The following is a 25,358-nucleotide window of genomic DNA, read 5'->3' on the forward strand; positions in this document are numbered from 1 at the left end:
TGATTAGGACAACACAACACCCAGTTCCTGAGCGGAGAAAATCTCCGACCCAGGCGGGAATCGAACCCGGGCCCTTAGGATTAACTTTTCGTCGAGCTGACCACTTTTTTTCTTTGTGGCTGATCGTTGTATTTGGTCGTTGCGGACGTCACATGACATCCGTTGAATTTCGTTGTTGATCCTTTCACTCAGTTTTTTTTATTACAGAGGCCAACCCGCTCTCTGACCGAACACGCTGAGCTACCGTGCCGGCATATACATGTAGCAGGACACGAACCTGTTGTTTTTTCTTTATCCTTTTTTTCTTTTTTATTATTTTATTTTTTTTATTTTTTTCCACTCGGAAAGCGCTATTCTCACATCCCTAAGAATGTGGTGAACGATCATCGATTACAACCAAGATGCAATGAATCTTGGTCGCACGTCTCACGCTCAGGGAAAGTGCTACCACTCATCATCATGGTTACGTCTACTCCAGCTTTGAACTAGAGAGAGTTGAAGACATACTACATGATGTGTCGGCAGCTGGGCCAACACCTTGTAGAATGAAGTGGCTGAAAGTGCACGCTAAACTAACGCAGACGGGCGTGAAGTACTGGAACATGAGACTTATTAATGAATAAGAAGAACAGTACGTAGCTGGAATAATATACTTAACTTTATTCTCTTGTTGGAATACATCTCTTGAATAGTAGTAAGCTATAAGCACTGATACACATGGCGCCTTGCTAGGTAGTAGCTATGGAATAAGCTGAAGGCTATTCTATCAGTCTCTCGGCAAATGAGAGGAAGACTTGGTAGGTCTGGTCGCAAGCTATGTCGTCCGTACAACTGGGGCGAGGTCATGTCCGTGTCTTGTGACCTGCCATGTGGTGGCGCTAGGATTGCGATTACACAGTGGCGACACGCGGGTCCGACATGTACTACAGGACCGCGGCCGATTTAAGTTACCACCTAGCCAGTGTGGTGTCTAGCGGTGACACCACACTACAGAAATGATCCTGTGGAGTATGATCTTGGTAACACCAGTATTGCTGCTGCTCTCCGGGAGTATCGACGGTTTAAAGAAATACGGAAAGATGGGTCAAATGGCTCTGAGCACTATGGGACTCAACTGCTGAGGTCATTAGTCCCCTAGAACTTAGAACTAGTTAAACCTAACTAACCTAAGGACATCACAAACATCCATGCCCGAGGCAGGATTCGAACCTGCGACCGTAGCGGTCTTGCGGTTCCAGACTACGGAAAGATGCTCTTCCCTCAGTGGTGCTGGTCTACATGATTCGGAAGTTCGCATTAATTGGTGATTTAGGACTTGCTTGTGGGAGAGGCCGACAGCTAATTGCGTGACAGGTTGTCGAAGAAGTCACTGCGCCCGCGGCTGAGAAAGGTGCACGCAATGTGCTATCTCCAAATAGAGAACTACCTGTGTCACGAGAGCTAAACTCCCCCCTGACATGTTTCGAGCAGCAGTAGATCTATCTCTAGTGCCGTTCCAGGTTGTCGTGGATGCGGATGGTCGTCACACTGAGCAATGTTTGTAGCCTGGAACGTAAACATGGTACGTAATTAACAACTACAGCCCGCCCATGCGGTAATTAAAATGTGTTTCCTTTAATGGTTTATTCGTTATTTCTCTTCCGCATGTCCTTTCATATATTTCCAGTTCATTGTCTTATGATCCCTCGACTTGCAAGTTTAATTATTTTCACCCTGTATTAAAGTTCGAGATATTTGCTTTCCTTCGTGGTATTACTATTCTAATGGCCAGCCGTGTATTCAGTTGTATTCGTGGAGGGAGCTACGTTACTCTTCTTATGTTAAATAATCTTCTACCGTCTTAAATTTCGAGCATTTTATCGCTCCTTCGTGCAAACTGGGGATTTGTATAAGGCACTTGAGTTTGTAGCGAGAGTGTAACACATCTTCTGGGAATAATGTGATGTATGTTTTTCTGGAAACTAGTATGTGTTACAACTTCTAGAACACCGAGCTAGCAGGAGCACGAATGTATAACCAATATATAAACTATGTGAGTTACTGGCACCAAACCACATGAGGCCTTTTCTGCACAATTAAATGCGTTGGCAGACCTGCTATAAAAGAAGATCAGTTTTTCCCAGTCAAATTTGTGTTACGTCTCTATCCTCGTTGCCGGTATGACATTGACTCCTAACCTTCAAATGATTGAAATGGCTCTGAGGTAATCAGTCCCCTAGACTTAGAACTACGTTAACCTAAATAACCTTAGGACATCACACACATCCATGGGTTCCGGACTGAAGCGCCTAGAACTCTCGGCCACAGCGGCCGGCTCCTAACCTTCCATCCCTTCATCCTTCTTTCATTTCAGGGAATCTCATAGACATAAACAATGGTAGGCATTGAGCAGCACGATCTATGTAGTATTAGGATAAGTCAAGTGTTGGAACTTTCAAAGAATCGCCAGTTCATAGTACAAGATATAATAACAGTAAAAAAACAGAACGTTACACAGTTGCCGCTTTCTGACTTCAGTATGTGAGAGGGGTTCTGCAGTACCGCTGCTCGTACACTATTGGAAATGCATGGCTATTTGTACCATACACAGAGGTGACAAAAACTCATGGGAGGACGATATGTACATATACAGATGGCGGTACTATCACATACACATGGTATAAAAGGCAGGATATTGGTGGAGCTGACACTTGTATTCAAACGATTCGTGTGAAATGGTTTCTGTCATTATTATGGCCGCACGACAAGAAATAACAGACTTTGAATTGCGGAACTGAAGTTGGAGCTAGACACATGGGTCATTCCATTTTTGAAATCGTTATGGGAATCGATATTCCGTGGTCCGCAGTGTGAAGACTGTACCGAGAATACCAGATTTAGGTTCAAATGGTTCAAATGGCTCTGAGCACTATGGGACTTAACATCTGTGGTCATCAGTTCCCTAGAACTTAGAACTACTTAAACCTAACTAACCTAAGGACATCACACACATCCATGCCCGAGGCAGGTTTCGAACCTGCGATCGTAGCAGTCGCGCGGCTCCGGACTGAGCGCCTAGACCAGATTTAGGGCAATACGTCTCACCACGGACAATGCAGAGGCCGACGGCTTTCTCTTAACGGCCGAGACCAGCGTGGTCTGCATAGAGTTGTCAGTGCTGTCAGACCTACACTAAGTGAAAGAATTGAAGAAATCAGTGTGGGACGTTCGACGAACGGCGCCATTAGCACGGTGCGGTGAAATTTGTCGTTAAAGCGCTACACCGACAGACGACCTACGCGAGTGTCTTTGCTAATAGCACGACATCACCTGTAGTGTCTCTCGTGGGCTCGTCATAATATTAGTTGGACCCTAGTTGACTGGAAAACCGTGGTCCGATCAGATGAGTCATTACATTTGGTGAGACCTGTCTGTAGGTTTCGAGTGTGGCGCAGACACCACGAAGCCGTAGACCGAAGTTGCCAACAGGCACTGTGCAAGCTGCTGGTTGCTCCATAATGGTGTGGGCTGTTTTTACTTGGAACGGACCGAGTCCTCTATCCAACTGAACCGATTATTGTCTGGAAATGGTAATGTTCTCCTACTTGCCGACAATTTGTAGCCATTCGTGCACGGAATTTTTATGGATGAAAATGCACCATGTCACTGGGCCACAACTGTTCACGATTGGTTTGAAGAACATTCTGGAAAATTCGAATGATTCGGCCACTCAGATCGCCGAACATGAATCCCATTCATCAGATATGGGACATAAACGAGAATTGAGGTCGTGCACAAAGTACTGCAACGGAAAGACTTTCGCTATTGTGGACAGCTATTGATCAAGCATCGCTCGGTATTTCTGCATGGCACTTGCAACGACTTGTAGAGTCCATGCCACGTCGTATTGGTGCACTACGTCTGCCAAGGGACGTCCGACACGGTATTAGGAGGCATCCCATAACATGGTCACCTCAGTGTATGTATTGATTACTCCATCATCAGTACAGTGGTTCATGCCGTGGTGCAGACGGTATCCCACAGGCGGTGTGTGATGCACTCACGGGGGACCGCCGAAGCAGTACAGCAACAGTTCCGAGCGATGGAGCACTTGTTGACCTATTAGTGTGTCAGGTGTGCAGTTCAGTTTGTGAATGGCTGCCATGATAGCTATACACATGCAGGCATGCGGCACAACCGAGCAATATGCAGGGGGCTACAGTATGCCAGACAAACTGGATTGTTTGGCGGAATTTGCCGAAGGTGAGCGATGCTGTCTCACCTAATAATAATAAATTCAACTGGGAGGAGCACACCACAGAACTGCTGAAGCGTCTTAACAAATCTCTGTTTGGTATGCGAATTTTGTCAGACATAGGGGATATAAAAATGAAAAAGCTGGCATACTATGCTTACTTTCATTCCATAATGTCATATGGCATTATTTTTTGGGGTAATTCATCAAGCCAAGCTAAAGTTTTCCGGGCACAAAAACGTGCAGTAAGAGTTATATGTAGTGTGAACTCAAGAAGGTCTTGCAGAAGCCTGTTTAGGGAACTAGGAATACTAACTACTGCTTCCCAATATATTTATTCCTTGATGCAATTTGTCATTAAAAATATATCACTTTTTCAAACCAACAGCTCAATTCATGGAATCAATACTAGAAATAAGAATAATCTTCGCAAGGATTTAAAGTCACTTAATCTTGTACAAAAAGGTGTGCATTATTCAGGAACACACATTTTCAATAACTTGCCAGCAGCCATAACAAGCTTAACAGCCAATGAAATTCAGTTTAAGAGAAGCCTAAAGGATTTATTGGTGGCCAACTCCTTCTACTCCATTGATGAATTTCTTAGTAAAACCAACTGATTTGTATATAAGTACAACATAACTTTTGCACAATTTCAGTGCAGTAATGTGTTCATTGAAAATTTGTGTGTGTGTGTGTGTGTGTGTGTGGGTGGGTGTGCAAGTATAATCTAACTTCTGCACCATTTCGGTGCAGTAATGTGTTCATTGTAAATAAGTATTACAGTAGTTTTATTACATATTTATTACCTTATAAATAAATAAAAAACTTTTTTATTTTAAATTCAGTGCATTAGTATTTGTAAAATGACTCTTAGTGTTCATTAAAAAATGACGATCATTCCACTTGGGATCTGTAGAATGGTACATTAGCTTATTTGTTTTAGTTGTAAATATTTGTCATGTATTGTTGTTTTTCTGACATGTTCCACATCCTGGAGGACCTCCTCACTACTGATCAGTTGGAATGAAAGTAAATCTAATCTAATCCAATCTAATCTAATGCCACAGCCGAGTGGGCGCCGTCTATAGTCATGCGCATGTTTTGCACCCGTGATCACTTGCACAGAGGCTGGGAATTTACGCCTACATGTGTATGGTGCAATTCTTGTACCACTACACCTTGCGTTTCATTAAGCTCTCCTGTCAATGCAATTAATGTTATCAAGTACAACTAGCCCTGTTACTCCATTTATTCGGTTCTCTCAGGATGGCCTAGCATGTAGTTGGACTGAATTTTTGTAGTTAATTAGAAACAGTATTTACAACTGTGAATGGCCTCAAAATAGACCTTTTCTTTTGTTCTGCCACAAAATATGTCTCAGAGTCAGTTCATTTTTTTAGATGAAGGTTGAATGCTAGGATTATTTCATGAGCTATTCATTTATGTAGTTTTACATTTCAACAGTTGAATGAATGTCTTTTGGAAACTCAAATTGGCAAGCAACACTCTACCCGTTTTTGCTGATGATGCTGTTATTCATGGTAAGATGTCTTCGTTGCGTGTCTGTGGGAGCATACAAGATGAGTTATACAATATTTATATCTCTCAATGTAGAAAAATGTAAGTTAATGCAGATGAGAAGGAAAAACAAGCCTCTAAGTTCGAATAGAGCATTAGTAGTGTGCTGCTTCAGTCACTTCATTTAAGTAAGTGTAACGTTGCAAAGGAATATGAAATGAAAATGTAGGGAACATAGTAGTAAAGGCGAATGGTCGACTTTGGTTTATTGGGAGAATTTTTAAAAGCTGTAGTTCATCTGGAAAGTACACCACATATAGGATACCGGAGTGACCCATTGCTGAGTACTGCTGAGTGTTTTGGGTCAGCACCAGGTCGAATTAAAAGAAGACATCGAAGCAGTCTAGATGCTGACTGCTAGACTCTTACCGGTAGGTTCGAACAACACGCAACTATAATAGAGGTGATTCGGGAACTCAGGTGGTGGTAAAGTGTCGTTCTTTTCGAGAAGCACTATGGACAAATTTTATAGAACTGGAATTTGAGGCCAACGTACACTCTTTGACATTAAACTCGACCGGCGGCCGGCCGCTTCAGAGGCTAAGTCCGCGCCGATCGCGACATGGGACAAAATAACTGGCCAACTCGCTAATTCTCGAAGTCCGGTTATCTGCACAATCTGGCAACACTGTAGACTGCGGCACTTCCTGGAGGAAATCTTGTCCCAAGATAGAGAAACTCTAGCCTGATTACGCCTGTGGTCTAGCGGTAGCGTGCGTTGTTTCTGTTCATAATGTCAGTGGATCGAGAGCAGATGGCATAAAATATTTTTATAGCCTCTTCTGTCTGAATGCTGAAGACGTGAATGTAATGGTAGCGCAGATTCAATCTATTTCGCTTTGTGACACACCGATATCAAAATTTTATCCAGTAACGATTTTGCGGCAGATTTCCTGCAGACTGTCCTCCTCTGGACGCCGTATGCGGCAAAGCTCCGGGATCCATTTGCTGGCTACTGCCAGCGGCCGTGGCGACAGCAGAGGCACTGCACTCCCCCGTTCTTTATCGAACGCGCCTGCTACCGCTCATCGCTTTTGATGATTTAAAACGCTTTATTATTAAATGTTGCTCCACAGAAAATTTCTACAATTTCCATTCACGCTCAAAAGCAACGGAGTCAGACGCCCTGATTAGTAGGCGGGTAATCGGCAAGAGCTGAGTATGGCCCGAAATTAATTTTATAGACTGGGACGAAATTAAACCACCTCACTACATTCGATGAATTTATAAATGCTTCATACCTCGTTTCTTTTCCTTTCAAACTTAATTATTTGTGCACCTTTTGGTCAATGTTTGGATGTTTTCGTCAAGCCAGAGTGAGCGTCTGTGGTGTAAAGTGTATTACAGTTCTTGTTTCATTCCTTATGGTAAGTCTATGCGATAAACTGTGTGAATACCTTGCATTGCATGCTCTGTAGCAGTGCAGGCACACTGCACATTTGGAGTTCCATGTATGGGTTCATGAAGTATTTATTGTTGATCGGATATGATAGTTAAGGTCATCAGATTTAAACCGGAAAAATTTGGTTTTGAAGGTTTCAGAGAACGGAAAGGAATTGCTAACGCCGGTGTTAGAAAACGTCTACAGTTAAATGCTGTTGCAAAAATTTAGAAGAAGGGAACTATATTAATGAACATGTGCACTTCATAAACAACCTTCTGACATGTTAGACCTATATGACCAACAAAGCTCAAATTTATATCGTTGACAGTCGGTTTGAATCTTTTCAGGACCTATTTTACAGTGAAGCACCTTGGAATTTGCAAAGCAGAAATTCATGATATTAACTTAATTTACTAAGTCGAAATCGGACGAAGATTGATGTTTAAAGGCATTCTTCAGATTTCGCATAAGAAATTTTTACTAGCAGTTTGCAACTCCATTAATTAAAATGGAAAATAAAAGGTTGTAGTCAGCGGCTTCTACCGTGATTCGAACTTAGAGTACAAGCACTGCAACGCACAAGGGAACCTCTGAGCTAACGACACACTGGCGTCCAGAGGCGGACTATAGTCACTGCGATGTTGCCTGAGCCTCAAAACGCAACCTTAAACACACAAACAGAGGAGGTGGAGATTACTGTTTTAACGTCCCGTCGACAACGATGTCATTAGAGACGGAGCACAAGCTCGGATTAGGGAAGGATGGGGAAGGAAATCGGCCGTGCCCTTCCTAAGGAACCGTCCCGGCATTTGCCTGAAGCGATTTAGGGAAATCATTGAAAACCTAAATCAGGATGGCCGGGCGCGGGATTGCACCATCGTCCTCCCGAATGCACACACAAACAGGTGTTACTTATGTGAAGAACGCCGTTCTTAGAGTCCAGAAATTAAATATACTTTCTAATTGTGTCATCTTGCAGTGGATTATATCGTACGAGTCTTCGATGTGGAAAACGAATATCAAGTGAATTTAGCGAGGTAACGCCGACCTACAACCGGAAGTAAATGCACTATCAGAGTGTTGACAAATACTTGCTACGACGCTGCCATTTCTCGGCTCTCTGATGAGGCAGCTCTTCAGCGAAATGCTTGCCGTGATTCTCCGATACGGTTCTTCAGAGTGGAGACACGCGCGCACGTTTGGTTTTATGCTGCGTTCTCCCCTAATGGTTTATGACGTCGCCTTGTGGGCTATGTATACATATGAGACATTCAATTATCATTAATCCAGAATGATACAAGTTTCAGCTTTCGGCGTGGAACAAGGCTGTTGACGCCGACATTATGTCATTTCAACGTAGGGAAAGCAAAACGGATCATTCAATGTTTCTCATTCAACATAAAGCATGTGAGATAAATTTCCGTAACGTTCATAATCATCTAAAAATACAAACGAAGTAAAAATACACCGGAAGCTTATTCGAATTGAATATAATGTAAGATACCAAACGCTTTGCACCTCGATGTCGAATTTGTCCACTTGCAATCGTTTGCAGCATGCACATAGAAGGTCATGATTACCACGAGAATGAAGAAATATGTTGGTAAGGATGGAAGCAAGAAGAGACGCAGTCAACAAATATTCTATTCCTCATGGCATTCATTTCATTTGACACGTAAGAAGAGGTAAAGCGGGAATTTACTTTCGTTAACACGAAAGATATGCCACACATATTGATAACGAGGAAGTCTGCGTCTTCATACGTTTCGTCCTTGAAATCTGTATGCTCTATTATATACTAAGTAGCCCGATCATTGTTTCAGTAATGTTACCCTCTTGTTTGACCCCGTAACGATGAACAGATTCCAAATGCATGTCTCTGCGTGAAAGTAGCTGTTCGAACCCTTCCTGGGTTGTTTTTTGTGTTTTATTGCTTGGAATTCCTGAAGCAGACCACTGTGCCTTCCCCCCTCGTGGGTTAGGTCTCAAAACTAAACAGCTTTGTATCCAATGGCATAATTTATTCATACAGCATCAGCATAAGACTCTTGCGAGTGAGAGAATGACAATAACAATCGTAACAAGAACAAGCAAATAATGAATTATGTTTATTCCAAAGCAGAACGAGAATGGCTTTAAATATAAAAATCTATATCTATATCCATATCTATTGATCTTTGAGTTGGCACAATGCAAATATATTCTTAGCATTTAGTTACTGAATTTAGTTCTGGATGTTTGCAGAGAAAAGGAAAAGTCGGTACTTCTCGCTAGTGTAATATAATGTGAACCAGCAACTACCCTTTCCTTAGAACACGATTCAAGCAGGTCCTCAAGTAGGCACTGCTGCATTCTGTTCCCTGACATTGCTCTGATGACGGTTAATGCAGATAGTTCGGATCATGAAATACAAAACGTATTGCAGGTTAGTTCCTAGGATAGTAACATTAAATTTGCGTTGTACACGGCACATGAACGTGACGACCATCCATATTACTCATCAATATAAAAAGACAATATTTTGGGAATTTAGCAGGATTACTCAAAATGAATTCTGAAATTGGGTGACTGACCGCACAGGTGCTAAACGTCGTCAAGAGTATACGATGTCCTAATCGAATTAGGAGTATGAAGATCGTCTTCGACAGCTCGCAACTTTCACATTGCTATCTCCACTCTACTCCAGACAGCTCTCGGTGGAGTTGCACTAAGTTGCCGATGTTATGGAAGGCCTTCAAACTGACAACAGACCACATATTGAAAAATACAAGCGAATTCTCTTGCAGCGTAAGCTTATTGTAACTAATCTAAAAATTATTGGAGAGGAACATTGTCCTATTCAAAAAAAGTAAAATGTTACACACTGTTGACGTCAAACGGCCATTATCTATGTCCTGTCTTGTGTCCTACTCATCTATAATATCAAGTGTACTATGAAAATGATTATATAGAATGGATTATAAGGTAATGCATTGATACCAGATGGTGGGGGCCGGCCGATGTGGCCGTGCGGTTCTAGGCGCTTCAGTCTGGAACCGCGTGACCGCTACGGTCGCAGGTTCGAATCCTGCCTCGGGCATGGATGTGTGTGATGTCCTTAGGTTAGTTAGGTTTAAGTAGTTCTAAGTTCTAGGGGACTGATGACCTTAGAAGTTAAGTCCCATAGTGCTCAGAACCATTTGAACTATTTAACACAAAATGACATTAAAAAATTAAGTTATTCACGGGCAGCTAGTTGAGAATATGTATGAACATTAAATGACACGACGAACCGTCTTGTTCTGCATATGGATTCAAACCCAGCTCATGCAGACTAAGCAAAGATTTCGTGACTGACGGAAACTAACAGTTATTCCTGATTAGGCATACAGAGAGTGATATACCTCGATTTTAGACAGTATCAGTTAGCAAATATCAACTTTAAATTGAATAACGCAAACATTTTTAACAGACGCGAATTCCTACCCAGCATCTATTGTCCCTGTTAACGAACTACGAGAGATGTTAAATATTGCTTCTTCACAAGTAACTTACTTGAAATGCCGTGAGGTAAAGCTGTGTGTTGGACACGGATTCGAACCCGGAACCTAATCGGATTGCTATCGAAGCACAGTCAAATGTGACATATCGGAATTTCGCGGCAGTAACTAGATGTTTTAACTGAAATGACGAGACGAAACATTAATTTTTTCCTTCCCAGGACTCCAACCCGGCACCTATCGCTGTTATATTCTAGAGAAAACGAACGTTAAATATGGGTTTGTTGCACCAGCAGTGACATGTGAGCATGTTTGAACTGAAATAATATGACGAAGAGTTCAGCGCTCACTGGGAATAGAGCCCCACACATATCGTTGTTGACTACACACAAAAAGACGTCAGCTACCGAATTTTTCTCCACCAGCTGCTCAGAATAGCATCTTGAACTTACAGTCATCTCGCAAATAGTTCTGTGTCTCACTGGGAGTTAAAAACGTCAGATATCGTTAGTGTTGACAGCGAATGAAAATACATTATAAATCAAAATTATTATCCTCCAGCAGATAGGTGTTCTCATGCTAGAGCTTGATAATACATAATTAAATCTTTAGTGCCGGGCCAGGATTCGATCCCATTCACGCATAATATGTGAAAGTGTTGAGGAATCTGCAGTTTTGAACAAACAACAAATTGTAGCCGAGCTGTATTGCCACGAAGGGATCAAATTCCGCGTTAAGGGCGGTCTGAGTTGCATTCCCAGTTCAGAACAAATTTTATCGACATACAGAAGCTCAAATAAAAGATGGAATAAGTGTCCTGTGACCATACATAGCGTTTGTGTCGTCACTTGAAATAAATAACTAGTACAAGAAAGGTTACTGGTGATAGAGTTTCTACATGTCGCCACTCCAGACTTTATTGTGGTTCAACCTACCGTCTACTTGGTAAAGAAGGAATATCATCTTTAATGTGAATTTTCAGACCACGCAGCTATTATATCTCCTTCACTTGGTGTAGCCAGGAGAGAATGGAATCTGTACTCTCCCTATCTAAAATCATTGACAGAAGTGGGAATCGAACCCAGACCATAGGTATAACAACCTACCATCCGTCCAACAGACCACGAAATCCTCTTCTCTGCGAGTCATTTTTCTATCGTAACGCAGTTGCGCCACACTGGATGAGAATTCTGACACACAGGCTCCCTGTAGTAATTTGCAGCATGTTCAGTAAATTCATTTACTTGGTTGACCGAATCACCATGAACTAGCTGCCTCGGCTACCCAGTGCATACATTCGACTATTTTGTAATCACAGAAATAAAATCACGTAACTGCCACCTACACACAACTGCCAACATTGTAGGATGCAGAAGTTTAAATAGGAAGTGTTCCTTTCCACTTGAGCTATTCTATTGCGCTATCTGTTACTAGAAAACGTCGTTCAGTCCAAAAGAAAAGCTGTAACTGTTTGTCTCTCAGAAGTCAAGACCTGGCCATATGCATAATCTCACAGTGCTGTGGAATCCAAAAGTTCTGGAGGAATAGTTGCCGAGCTCTGGAGCTGTTGTAGCTACGTGTCAGCTTGTAGCATAGATAAGATGTCGCGAGTTCGAATACATTCAGTGCTACATTTTTTAAAACGCAATTCTGCTCTCTGCTGAAGTTATCAATCTAATGGAACTTTGAACATAATTCCCTTCACTTCTCAACCCAAAGTAGTCGCATGTGGAAAAAGGACTAACTACTGTGACATTTTGTTCTATTCAGGTTTAATAGACAGCAGGCAGCAGATGCATCTCGAAGATGTGCAGGGAGAGCGCATCGTGCCATAATATGTCAGAAAAGTATTTTCTACATTAGCCGTCGTGTGGTAGTGATATTTTATTCTTCTTCAAACTTTGTTTGACAGCTTTAACTCAGAACACGTTTTCTACATGCATGTAATCAATAAACGGCATGTGCATTGTCAGACTGTCATAGGTAACATCAGAGAATTCGCATATATCGTTGATGATTAATTTCTCTCTCATGTTTACTATTGTTTTAACAACACTAAAGGAAACCTTACGAAAATTGTGCACTGTATTATAAGAAATGAAATAAAACTAACCATGATAACCTTACGACGAAAGTATCTGTACACAAGCATGCCTCTATCGACACGAATTAGTAAAATACTACTCACTTAGATTTTGATTGGGTCTGTATTTAATTGGTATGCTGTGTCATACTCAAGAGGTATGCAAATGTGGCATTTCATAAATATAGTTACGTATTCCTAGAAACCCAAAATTCGCTTGTCAGCAGCGGAAAGAGGCGTTACCTGTTGTGCAGCATTGTAAGTTTTTCAACATTGCACTATGAGCTGAAAGCATTTTCTTGCGATTTCATTATTGATGTTTGATCTGACTGCTTGTAGCTCTTTCACAGAAGGGATAAAAACGTTACAGTCAGTGAGACTGGAACTGTTTCACAGGTTAGCACGTTATCACAGAGCTGGCGAGGAGGTATGGGTCACAGCTTCCTATTACGACGGCAATAGTAACTAGAACTCGTAAACCGCTATTTAAAGGTCGAGATTAGTTGCGATTTCCACCTGCAACGACTTTCCTGGGCTGAAAACCGTAAATTTTCAATCTTTTGTTACCCTTCAAGCGATAATAACTCAGATTATTCAATGGAAATGACAGGTAAAATCAAGTGAACTTTGAGGCTTAATTCCGTGCACACCAGGAAGTAACTCGTCGATCACAGAGTTGCAAAACATACGTTGCCTTGTTGCCAAATCTCAGTTACAGTACCAGCAGGAAGAAGACGAACCGATGTGATCCTACAGCGGTCTGGGAAGTGACCATAGCTGGTGTCTCCAAGTCGCGGCTGCTACCGCCTGGAATACGTAATGCGTCTGATTCGCTTTCTGTAACTAGGTTTAGGGACTGGAGCGTAGTTACTAATAATACTCAGAACTGACTGCAAACTAAGCATCATAAATCAGTAACTCTCATTGTTGTTTTTATATTTCTTTCGTAAGTGTACTCAAAACTAAGAAAGTCATTCACAGGCGTTTTCGTGCCTCGCCGATAGTCGAGCACAACATACAAATAAAAATAAAAAAGAATGTGTGTGTGTGTGTGTGTGTGTGTGTGTGAGAGAGAGAGAGAGAGAGAGAGAGAAATAAAAAGCAATGAGAGAGAGTGTAAGAAATTGTTGTAAAGAAATTGAATCATGGTATTTAAAGAAATCTTTCATTAAAATGACGCGTTCCACATCATTACGAAATGTCGTATTCATGATCTATGGAACAAGAGTTAATCTAATGTAATCTAATCTAATCTAATCACATCGTATTGATGATTAGCCATGAAGAGTCATGAATTACCGAAATTTTTGCCAATACCAGTAACCAAATCTAAACTTGAAAATAAAAGACGACAATTTTTGTAATAAACCGTGACTCCTATCAAGACCCTTTCATCCCTGTTATCTAACCACGAAAGATGTCTGATATACCTCCATTCTGAAGTGACAAAGTGTGCATGCATTTAAAGATGAAGTGCATGATGTGAAGTTCTGTGACGGAGATACGAACCCAACACGTAATCCGATTGTTAACTAAGAAAAATCAAATGTTACGTATCGGTTTTTCTTATGAGCCGCTAGGTGTCTGAATCTAAAATAAGGATACAAACTTTTGTGCCTAAGCGACAATCGAACTGCACACCTACCGTGCATCCACGAATATAGCTTAAGTATCAGTTGCTTACTCATGAACAGTAAGATGTGTGCGTGTTTGACCAGAAATAACGACACCTGTTGCGATTGTTGGCAACACATGAACAGACATTGAAATTGCGCGTTAATTTTCACTAGCAGGTGGGTGTGCACTTGATAAAGCTAGAAATGAAATTATGAATATTTTTGTACTGGATCAGGTTTCAGACCCACATACTTACCTTTGGAGGAGACCTAGAGAAGATTGCAGTCTTGGGAAAAGGAACGAAATGACTGAACTATACTGTTCCGAGAGATTCAGATCCTCGAAAGAGGAGATACGAATTCGAATCACAGTCCAGCACCAAATTTTTAAACGTCTCTAGTTCAATCAAGTACAAGTAAAATAAGAGCCGTGTCCCTTTAAATGGCTATCGGTTCATCAAATAAAATAAAATTTTCTAATGTAAGTAAGCTTACTGGCGACTGTATTTCTGTTTACCATGACTTCCGCTGTGTCATTTCCCAACGTAAACCGGCTCTGCCCAGTTGGTAATGAAGGAACGTGATGTTTAATGCGGATTCTGGATTATAACGTCTTTCTCTTGAGGTTACCAGAGGTAAAATAAACCTGTTTGTGCCTCTTAAAAGTAAATGCGTGGGTTCAGGCATTTACTTTTAAGAGGTACAAACAGGTTTATTTTACCTCTGGTAACCTCAAGAGAAAGACGTTATAATCCAGAATCCGCATTAAACATCACGTTCCTTCATTACCAACTGGGCAGAGCCGGTTTACGTTGGGAAATGACACAGCGGAACTCATGGTAAACAGAAATACAGTCGCCAGTAAGCTTACTTACATTAGAAAATTTTATTTTATTTGATGAACCGATAGCCATTTAAAGGGACACGGCTCTTATTTTACTTGTACTTGATTGAACTAGAGACGTTTAAAAATTTGGTGCTGGACTGTGACTCGAATTCGTATCTCCTCTTTCGAGGATCTGAATCTCTCGGAACAGTATAGTTCAGTCATTTCGTTCCTTTTCATAAGACTGCAATCTTCTCTAGGTCTCCTCCAAAGGTAAGTATGTGGGTCTGAAACCTGATCCAGTACAAAAATATTCATAATTTCATTTCTAGCTTTATCAAGTGCACACCCACCTGCTAGTGAAAATTAACGCGCAATTTCAATGTCTGTTCATGTGTTGCCAACAATCGCAACAGGTGTCGTTATTTCTGGTCAAACACGCACACATCTTACTGTTCATGAGTAAGCAACTGATACTTAAGCTATATTCGTGGATGCACGGTAGGTGTGCAGTTCGATTGTCGCTTAGGCACAAAAGTTTGTATCCTTATTTTAGATTCAGACACCTAGCGGCTCATAAGAAAAACCGATACGTAACATTTGATTTTTCTTAGTTAACAATCGGATTACGTGTTGGGTTCGTATCTCCGTCACAGAACTTCACATCATGCACTTCATCTTTAAATGCATGCACACTTTGTCACTTCAGAATGGAGGTATATCAGACATCTTTCGTGGTTAGATAACAGGGATGAAAGGGTCTTGATAGGAGTCACGGTTTATTACAAAAATTGTCGTCTTTTATTTTCAAGTTTAGATTTGGTTACTGGTATTGGCAAAAATTTCGGTAATTCATGACTCTTCATGGCTAATCATCAATACGATGTGATTAGATTAGATTAGATTACATTAGATTATCTCTTGTTCCATAGATCATGAATACGACATTTCGTAATGATGTGGAACGCGTCATTTTAATGAAAGATTTCTTTAAATACCATGATTCAATTTCTTTACAACAATTTCTTACACTCTCTCTCATTGCTTTTTATTTCTCTCTCTCTCTCTCTCTCTCTCACACACACACACACACACACATTCTTTTTTATTTTTATTTGTATGTTGTGCTCGACTATCGGCGAGGCACGAAAACGCCTGTGAATGACTTTCTTAGTTTTGAGTACACTTACGAAAGAAATATAAAAACAACAATGAGAGTTACTGATTTATGATGCTCAGTTTGCAGTCAGTTCTGAGTATTATTAGTAACTACGCTCCAGTCCCTAAACCTAGTTACAGAAAGCGAATCAGACGCATTACGTATTCCAGGCGGTAGCAGCCGCGACTTGGAGACACCAGCTATGGTCACTTCCCAGACCGCTGTAGGATCACATCGGTTCGTCTTCTTCCTGCTGGTACTGTAACTGAGATTTGGCAACAAGGCAACGTATGTTTTGCAACTCTGTGATCGACGAGTTACTTCCTGGTGTGCACGGAATTAAGCCTCAAAGTTCACTTGATTTTACCTGTCATTTCCATTGAATAATCTGAGTTATTATCGCTTGAAGGGTAACAAAAGATTGAAAATTTACGGTTTTCAGCCCAGGAAAGTCGTTGCAGGTGGAAATCGCAACTAATCTCGACCTTTAAATAGCGGTTTACGAGTTCTAGTTACTATTGCCGTCGTAATAGGAAGCTGTGACCCATACCTCCTCGCCAGCTCTGTGGTAACGTGCTGACCTGTGAAACAGCGTCTGTTACGGTTCGCAGTTCCAGTCTCACAGACTGTAACGTTTTTATGCCTTCTGTGAAAGAGCTACAAGCAGTCAGATCAAACATCAATAATGAAATCGCAAGAAAATGCTTTCAGCTCATAGTGCAATGTTGAAAAACTTACAATGCTGCACAACAGGTAACGCCTCTTTCCGCTGCTGACAAGCGAATTTTGGGTTTCTAGGAATACGTAACTATATTTATGAAATGCCACATTTGCATACCTCTTGAGTATGACACAGCATACCAATTAAATACAGACCCAATCAAAATCTAAGTGAGTAGTATTTTACTAATTCGTGTCGATAGAGGCATGCTTGTGTACAGATACTTTCGTCGTAAGGTTATCATGGTTAGTTTTATTTCATTTCTTATAATACAGTGCACAATTTTCGTAAGGTTTCCTTTAGTGTTGTTAAAACAATAGTAAACATGAGAGAGAAATTAATCATCAACGATATATGCGAATTCTCTGATGTTACCTATGACAGTCTGACAATGCACATGCCGTTTATTGATTACATGCATGTAGAAAACGTGTTCTGAGTTAAAGCTGTCAAACAAAGTTTGAAGAAGAATAAAATATCACTACCACACGACGGCTAATGTAGAAAATACTTTTCTGACATATTATGGCACGATGCGCTCTCCCTGCACATCTTCGAGATGCATCTGCTGCCTGCTGTCTATTAAACCTGAATAGAACAAAATGTCACAGTAGTTAGTCCTTTTTCCACATGCGACTACTTTGGGTTGAGAAGTGAAGGGAATTATGTTCAAAGTTCCATTAGATTGATAACTTCAGCAGAGAGCAGAATTGCGTTTTAAAAAATGTAGCACTGAATGTATTCGAACTCGCGACATCTTATCTATGCTACAAGCTGACACGTAGCTACAACAGCTCCAGAGCTCGGCAACTATTCCTCCAGAACTTTTGGATTCCACAGCACTGTGAGATTATGCATATGGCCAGGTCTTGACTTCTGAGAGACAAACAGTTACAGCTTTTCTTTTGGACTGAACGACGTTTTCTAGTAACAGATAGCGCAATAGAATAGCTCAAGTGGAAAGGAACACTTCCTATTTAAACTTCTGCATCCTACAATGTTGGCAGTTGTGTGTAGGTGGCAGTTACGTGATTTTATTTCTGTGATTACAAAATAGTCGAATGTATGCACTGGGTAGCCGAGGCAGCTAGTTCATGGTGATTCGGTCAACCAAGTAAATGAATTTACTGAACATGCTGCAAATTACTACAGGGAGCCTGTGTGTCAGAATTCTCATCCAGTGTGGCGCAACTGCGTTACGATAGAAAAATGACTCGCAGAGAAGAGGATTTCGTGGTCTGTTGGACGGATGGTAGGTTGTTATACCTATGGTCTGGGTTCGATTCCCACTTCTGTCAATGATTTTAGATAGGGAGAGACAGATTCCATTCTCTCCTGGCTACACCAAGTGAAGGAGATATAATAGCTGCGTGGTCTGAAAATTCACATTAAAGATGATATTCCTTCTTTACCAAGTAGACGGTAGGTTGAACCACAATAAAGTCACGAGTGGCGACATGTAGAAACTCTATCACCAGTAACCTTTCTTATACTAGTTATTTATTTCAAGTGACGACACAAACGCTATGTATGGTCACAGGACACTTATTCCATCTTTTATTTGAGCTTCTGTATGTCGATAAAATTGGTTCTGAACTGGGAATGCAACTCAGACCGCCCTTAACGCGGAATTTGATCCCTTCGTGGCAATACAGCTCGGCTACAATTTGTTGTTTGTTCAAAACTGCAGATTCCTCAACACCTTCACATATTGCCGGCCGCGGTGGTCTCGCGGTTCTAGGCGCGCAGTCCGGCACCGTGCGACTGCTACGGTCGCAGGTTCGAATCCTGCCTCGGGCATGGATGTGTGTGATGTCCTTAGGTTAGTTAGGTTTAAGTAGTTCTAAGTTCTAGGGGACTAATGACCACAGCAGTTGAGTCCCATAGTGCTCAGAGCCATTTGAACCTTCACATATTATGCGTGAATGGGATCGAATCCTGGCCCGGCACTAAAGATTTAATTATGTATTATCAAGCTCTAGCATGAGAACACCTATCTGCTGGTGGATAATAATTTTGATTTTTAATGTATTTTCATTCGCTGTCAACACTAACGATATCTGACGTTTTTAACTCCCAGTGAGACACAGAACTATTTGCGAGATGACTGTAAGTTCAAGATGCTATTCTGAGCAGCTGGTGGAGAAAAATTCGGTAGCTGACGTCTCTTTGTGTGTAGTCAACAACGATATGTGTGGGGCTCTATTCCCAGTGAGCGCTGAACTCTTCGTCATATTATTTCAGTTCAAACATGCTCACATGTTACTGCTGGTGCAACAAACCCATATTTAACGTTCGTTTTCTCTAGAATATAACAGCGATAGGTGCCGGGTTGGAGTCCTGGGAAGGAAAAAATTAATGTTTCGTCTCGTCATTTCAGTTAAAACATCTAGTTACTGCCGCGAAATTCCGATATGTCACATTTGACTGTGCTTCGATAGCAATCCGATTAGGTTCCGGGTTCGAATCCGTGTCCAACACACAGCTTTACCCCACGGCATTTCAAGTAAGTTACTTGTGAAGAAGCAATATTTAACATCTCTCGTAGTTCGTTAACAGGGACAATAGATGCTGGGTAGGAATTCGCGTCTGTTAAAAATGTTTGCGTTATTCAATTTAAAGTTGATATTTGCTAACTGATACTGTCTAAAATCGAGGTATATCACTCTCTGTATGTCTAATCAGGTATAACTGTTAGTTTCCGTCAGTCACGAAATCTTTGCTTAGTCTGCATGAGCTGGGTTTGAATCCATATGCAGAACAAGACGGTTCGTCGTGTCATTTAATGTTCACACATATTCTCAACTAGCTGCCCGTGAATAACTTAATTTTTTAATGTCATTTTGTGTTAAATAGTTCAAATGGTTCTGAGCACTATGGGACTTAACTTCTAAGGTCATCAGTCCCCTAGAACTTAGAACTACTTAAACCTAACTAACCTAAGGACATCACACACATCCATGCCCGAGGCAGGATTCGAACCTGCGACCGTAGCGGTCACGCGGTTCCAGACTGAAGCGCCTAGAACCGCACGGCCACATCGGCCGGCCCCCACCATCTGGTATCAATGCATTACCTTATAATCCATTATATACAATCATTTTCATAGTACACTTGATATTATAGATGAGTAGGACACAAGACAGGACATAGATAGTGGCCGTTTGACGTCAACAGTGTGTAACATTTTACTTTTTTTGAATAGGACAATGTTCCTCTCCAATAATTTTTAGATTAGTTACAATAAGCTTACGCTGCAAGAGAATTCGCTTGTATTTTTCAATATGTGGTCTGTTGTCGGTTTGAAGGCCTTCCATAACATCGGCAACGTAGTGCAACTCCACCGAGAGCTGTCTGGAGTAGGGTGGAGTTAGCAATGTGAAAGTTGCGAGCTGTCGAAGACGATCTTCATATTCCTAATGCGTTAGGACATCGTATACTCTTGACGACGTTTAGCACCTGTGCGGTCAGTCACCCAATTTCAGAATTCATTTTGAGTAATCCTGCTAAATTCCCAAAATATTGTCTTTTTATATTGATGAGTAATATGGATGATCGTCACGTTCATGTGCCGTGTACAACGCAAATTTAATGTTACTATCCTAGGAACTAACCTGCAATACGTTTTGTATTTCATAATCGGAACTATCTGCATTAACCGTCATCAGAGCAATGTCAGGGAACAGAATGCAGCAGTGCCTACTTGAGGACCTGCTTGAATCGTGTTCTAAGGAAAGGGTAGTTGCTGGTTCACATTATATTACACTAGCGAGAAGTACCGACTTTTCCTTTTCTCTGCAAACATCCAGAACTAAATTCAGTAACTACACTCCAGGAAATGGAAAAAAGAACACATTGACACCGGTGTGTCAGACCCACCATACTTGCTCCGGACACTGCGAGAGGGCTGTACAAGCAATGATCACACGCACGGCACAGCGGACACACCAAGAACCGCGGTGTTGGCCGTCGAATGGCGCTAGCTGCGCAGCATTTGTGCACCGCCGCCGTCAGTGTCAGCCAGTTTGCCGTGGCATACAGAGCTCCATCGCAGTCTTTAACACTGGTAGCATGCCGCGACAGCGTGGACGTGAACCGTATGTGCAGTTAACGGACTTTGAGCGAGGGCGTATAGTGGGCATGCGGGAGGCCGGGTGGACGTACCGCCGAATTGCTCAACACGTGGGGCGTGAGGTCTCCACAGTACATCGATGTTGTCGCCAGTGGTCGGCGGAAGGTGCACGTGCCCGTCGACCTGGGACCGGACCGCAGCGACGCACGGATGCACGCCAAGACCGTAGGATCCTACGCAGTGCCGTAGGGGACCGCACCGCCACTTCCCAGCAAATTAGGGACACTGTTGCTCCTGGGGTATCGGTGAGGACCATTCGCAACCGTCTCCATGAAGCTGGGCTACGGTCCCGCACACCGTTAGGCCGTCTTCCGCTCACGCCCCAACATCGTGCAGCCCGCCTCCAGTGGTGTCGCGACAGGCGTGAATGCAGGGACGAATGGAGACGTGTCGTCTTCAGCGATGAGAGTCGCTTCTGCCTTGGTGCCAATGATGGTCGTATGCGTGTTTTGCGCCGTGCAGGTGAGCGCCACAATCAGGACTGCATACGACCGAGGCACACAGGGCCAACACCCGGCATCATGGTGTGGGGAGCGATCTCCTACACTGGCCGTACACCACTGGTGATCGTCGAGGGGACACTGAATAGTGCACGGTACATCCAAACCGTCATCGAACCCATCGTTCTACCATTCCTAGACCGGCAAGGGAACTTGCTGTTCCAACAGGACAATGCACGTCCGCATGTATCCCGTGCCACCCAACGCGCTCTAGAAGGTGTAAGTCAACTACCCTGGCCAGCAAGATCTCCGGATCTGTCCCCCATTGAGCATGTTTGGGACTGGATGAAACGTCGTCTCACGCGGTCTGCACGTCCAGCACGAACGCTGGTCCAACTGAGGCGCCAGTTGGAAATGGCATGGCAAGCCGTTCCACAGGACTACATCCAGCATCTCTACGATCGTCTCCATGGGAGAATAGCAGCCTGCATTGCTGCGAAAGGTGGATATACACTGTACTAGTGCCGACATTGTGCATGCTCTGTTGCCTGTGTCTATGTGCCTGTGGTTCTGTCAGTGTGATCATGTGATGTATCTGACCCCAGGAATGTGTCAATAAAGTTTCCCCTTCCTGGGACAATGAATTCACGGTGTTCTTATTTCAATTTCCAGGAGTGTAAATGCTAAGAATATATTTGCATTGTGCCAACTCAAAGATCAATCGATATGGATATATTTATAGATTTTTATATTTAAAGCCATTCTCGTTCTGCGTTGGAATAAACGTAATTCATTATTTGCTTGTTCTTGTTGCGATTGTTATTGTCATTCTCTCACTCGCAAGAGTCTTATGCTGATGCTGTATGAATAAATTATGCCATTGGATGCAAAGCGGTTTAGTTTTGAGACCTAACCCACTAGGGGGGAAGGCACAGTGGTCTGCTTCAGGAATTCCAAGCAATAAAACACAAAAAACAACCCAGAAAGGGTTCGAACAGCTACTTTCACGCAGAGACATGCATTTGGAATCTGTTCATCGTTACGGGGTCAAACAAGAGGGTAACATTACTGAAACAATGATCGGGCTACTTAGTATATAATAGAGCATACAGATTTCAAGGACGAAACGTATGAAGACGCAGACTTCCTCGTTATCAATATGTGTGGCATATCTTTCGTGTTAACGAAAGTAAATTCCCGCTTTACCTCTTCTTACGTGTCAAATGAAATGAATGCCATGAGGAATAGAATATTTGTTGACTGCGTCTCTTCTTGCTTCCATCCTTACCAACATATTTCTTCATTCTCGTGGTAATCATGACCCTCTATGTGCATGCTGCAAACGATTGCAAGTGGACAAATTCGACATCGAGGTACAAAGCGTTTGGTATCTTACATTATATTCAATTCGAATAAGCTTCCGGTGTATTTTTACTTCGTTTGTATTTTTAGATGATTATGAACGTTACGGAAATTTATCTCACATGCTTTATGTTGAATGAGAAACATTGAATGATCCGTTTTGCTTTCCCTACGTTGAAATGACATAATGTCGGCGTCAACAGCCTTCTTCCGCGCCGGAAGCTGAAACTTGTATCATTCTGGGTTAATGATAATTGAATGTCTCATATGTATACATAGCCCACAAGACGACGTCAGAAACCATCAGGGGAGAACGCCGCATAAAAACCAAACGTGCGCGCGCGTCTCCACTCTGAAGAACCGTATCGGAGAATCACGGCAAGCATTTCGCTGAAGAGCTGCCTCGTCAGAGAGCCGAGAAATGGCAGCGTCGTAGCAAGTATTTGTCAACACTCTGATAGTGCATTTACTTCCGGTTGTAGGTCGGCGTTACCTCGCTAAATTCACTTGACATTCGTTTTCCACATCGAAGACTCGTACGATATAATCCACTGCAAGATGACACAATTAGAAAGTATATTTAATTTCTGGACTCCAAGAACGGCGTTCTTCACATAAGTAACACCTGTTTGTGTGTGCATTCGGGAGGACGACGGTGCAATCCCGCGCCCGGCTATCCTGATTTAGGTTTTCAATGATTTCGCTAAATCGCTTCAGGCAAATGCCGGGACGGTTCCTTAGGAAGGGCACGGCCGATTTCCTTCCCCATCCTTCCCTAATCCGAGCTTGTGCTCCGTCTCTAATGACATCGTTGTCGACGGGACGTTAAAACAGTAATCTCCACCTCCTCTGTTTGTGTGTTTAAGGTTGCGTTTTGAGGCTCAGGTAACATTGCAGTGACTATAGTCCGCCTCTGGCCGCCAGTGTGTCGTTAGCTCAGAGGTTCCCTTGTGCGTTGCAGTGCTTGTACTCTAAGTTCGAATCACGGTAGAAGCCGCTGACTACAACCTTTTATTTTCCATTTTAATTAATGGAGCTGCAAACTGCTAGTAAAAATTTCTTATGCGAAATCTGAAGAATGCCTTTAAACATCAATCTTCGTCCGATTTCGACTTAGTAAATTAAGTTAATATCATGGATTTCTGCTTTGCAAATTCCAAGGTGCTTCACTGTAAAATAGGTCCTGAAAAGATTCAAACCGACTGTCAACGATATAAATTTGAGCTTTGTTCGTCATATAGGTCTAACATGTCAGAAGGTAGTTTATGAAGTGCACATGTTCATTAATATAGTTCCCTTCTTCTAAATTTTTGCAATAGCATTTAACTGTAGACGTTTTCTAACACCGGCGTTAGCAATTCCTTTCCGTTCTCTGAAACCTTCAGAACGACAAATTTTTCTGGTTTAAATCTGATGACCTTAACTATCACTTCCGATCAACAATAAATACTTCATGAACCCATACATGGAACTCCAAATGTGCAGTGTGCCTGCACTGCTACAGAGCATGCATTGCAAGGTATTCACACAGTTTATCGCATAGACTTACCATAAGGAATGAAACAAGAACTGTAATACACTTTACACCACAGACGCTCACTCTGGCTTGACGAAAACATCCAAACATTGACCAAAAGGTGCACAAATAATTAAGTTTGAAAGGAAAAGAAACGAGGTATGAAGCATTTATAAATTCATCGAATGTAGTGAGGTGGTTTAATTTCGTCCCAGTCTATAAAATTAATTTCGGGCCATACTCAGCTCTTGCCGATTACCCGCCTACTAATCAGGGCGTCTGTCTCCGTTGCTTTTGAGCGTGAATGGAAATTGTAGAAATTTTCTGTGGAGCAACATTTAATAATAAAGCGTTTTAAATCATCAAAAGCGATGAGCGGTAGCAGGCGCGTTCGATAAAGAACGGGGGAGTGCAGTGCCTCTGCTGTCGCCACGGCCGCTGGCAGTAGCCAGCAAATGGATCCCGGAGCTTTGCCGCATACGGCGTCCAGAGGAGGACAGTCTGCAGGAAATCTGCCGCAAAATCGTTACTGGATAAAATTTTGATATCGGTGTGTCACAAAGCGAAATAGATTGAATCTGCGCTACCATTACATTCACGTCTTCAGCATTCAGACAGAAGAGGCTATAAAAATATTTTATGCCATCTGCTCTCGATCCACTGACATTATGAACAGAAACAACGCACGCTACCGCCTTTTTTTTTTTTTTTTTTTTTTTTTTTTTTTTTTTTTTTTTTTTTTTTTTTTGGGTCTCCTTCCTCCCCTTCAACCCATCCTTTACGCTCGCCAAGTGTTGCCTTCTCGGCCCGGCTTCTCCGCCTTTA

General features: G+C 42.2%; 1 non-coding gene across 1 annotated transcript; it reads right to left on the reverse strand.

The window, feature by feature from the left end:
• Positions 1 to 335: 335 nt before the first annotated feature.
• LOC126191726 (small nucleolar RNA U3) lies at positions 336 to 534 on the reverse strand. The gene has a single exon (XR_007538450.1). It is a non-coding gene; the product is annotated as a small nucleolar RNA U3 (small nucleolar RNA).
• Between the last annotated feature and the right edge of the window lie 24,824 nt (positions 535 to 25,358).

The sequence above is a fragment of the Schistocerca nitens genome, chromosome 6 (assembly GCF_023898315.1).
Source record: "Schistocerca nitens isolate TAMUIC-IGC-003100 chromosome 6, iqSchNite1.1, whole genome shotgun sequence".
Lineage (NCBI taxonomy): Eukaryota > Metazoa > Arthropoda > Insecta > Orthoptera > Acrididae > Schistocerca > Schistocerca nitens.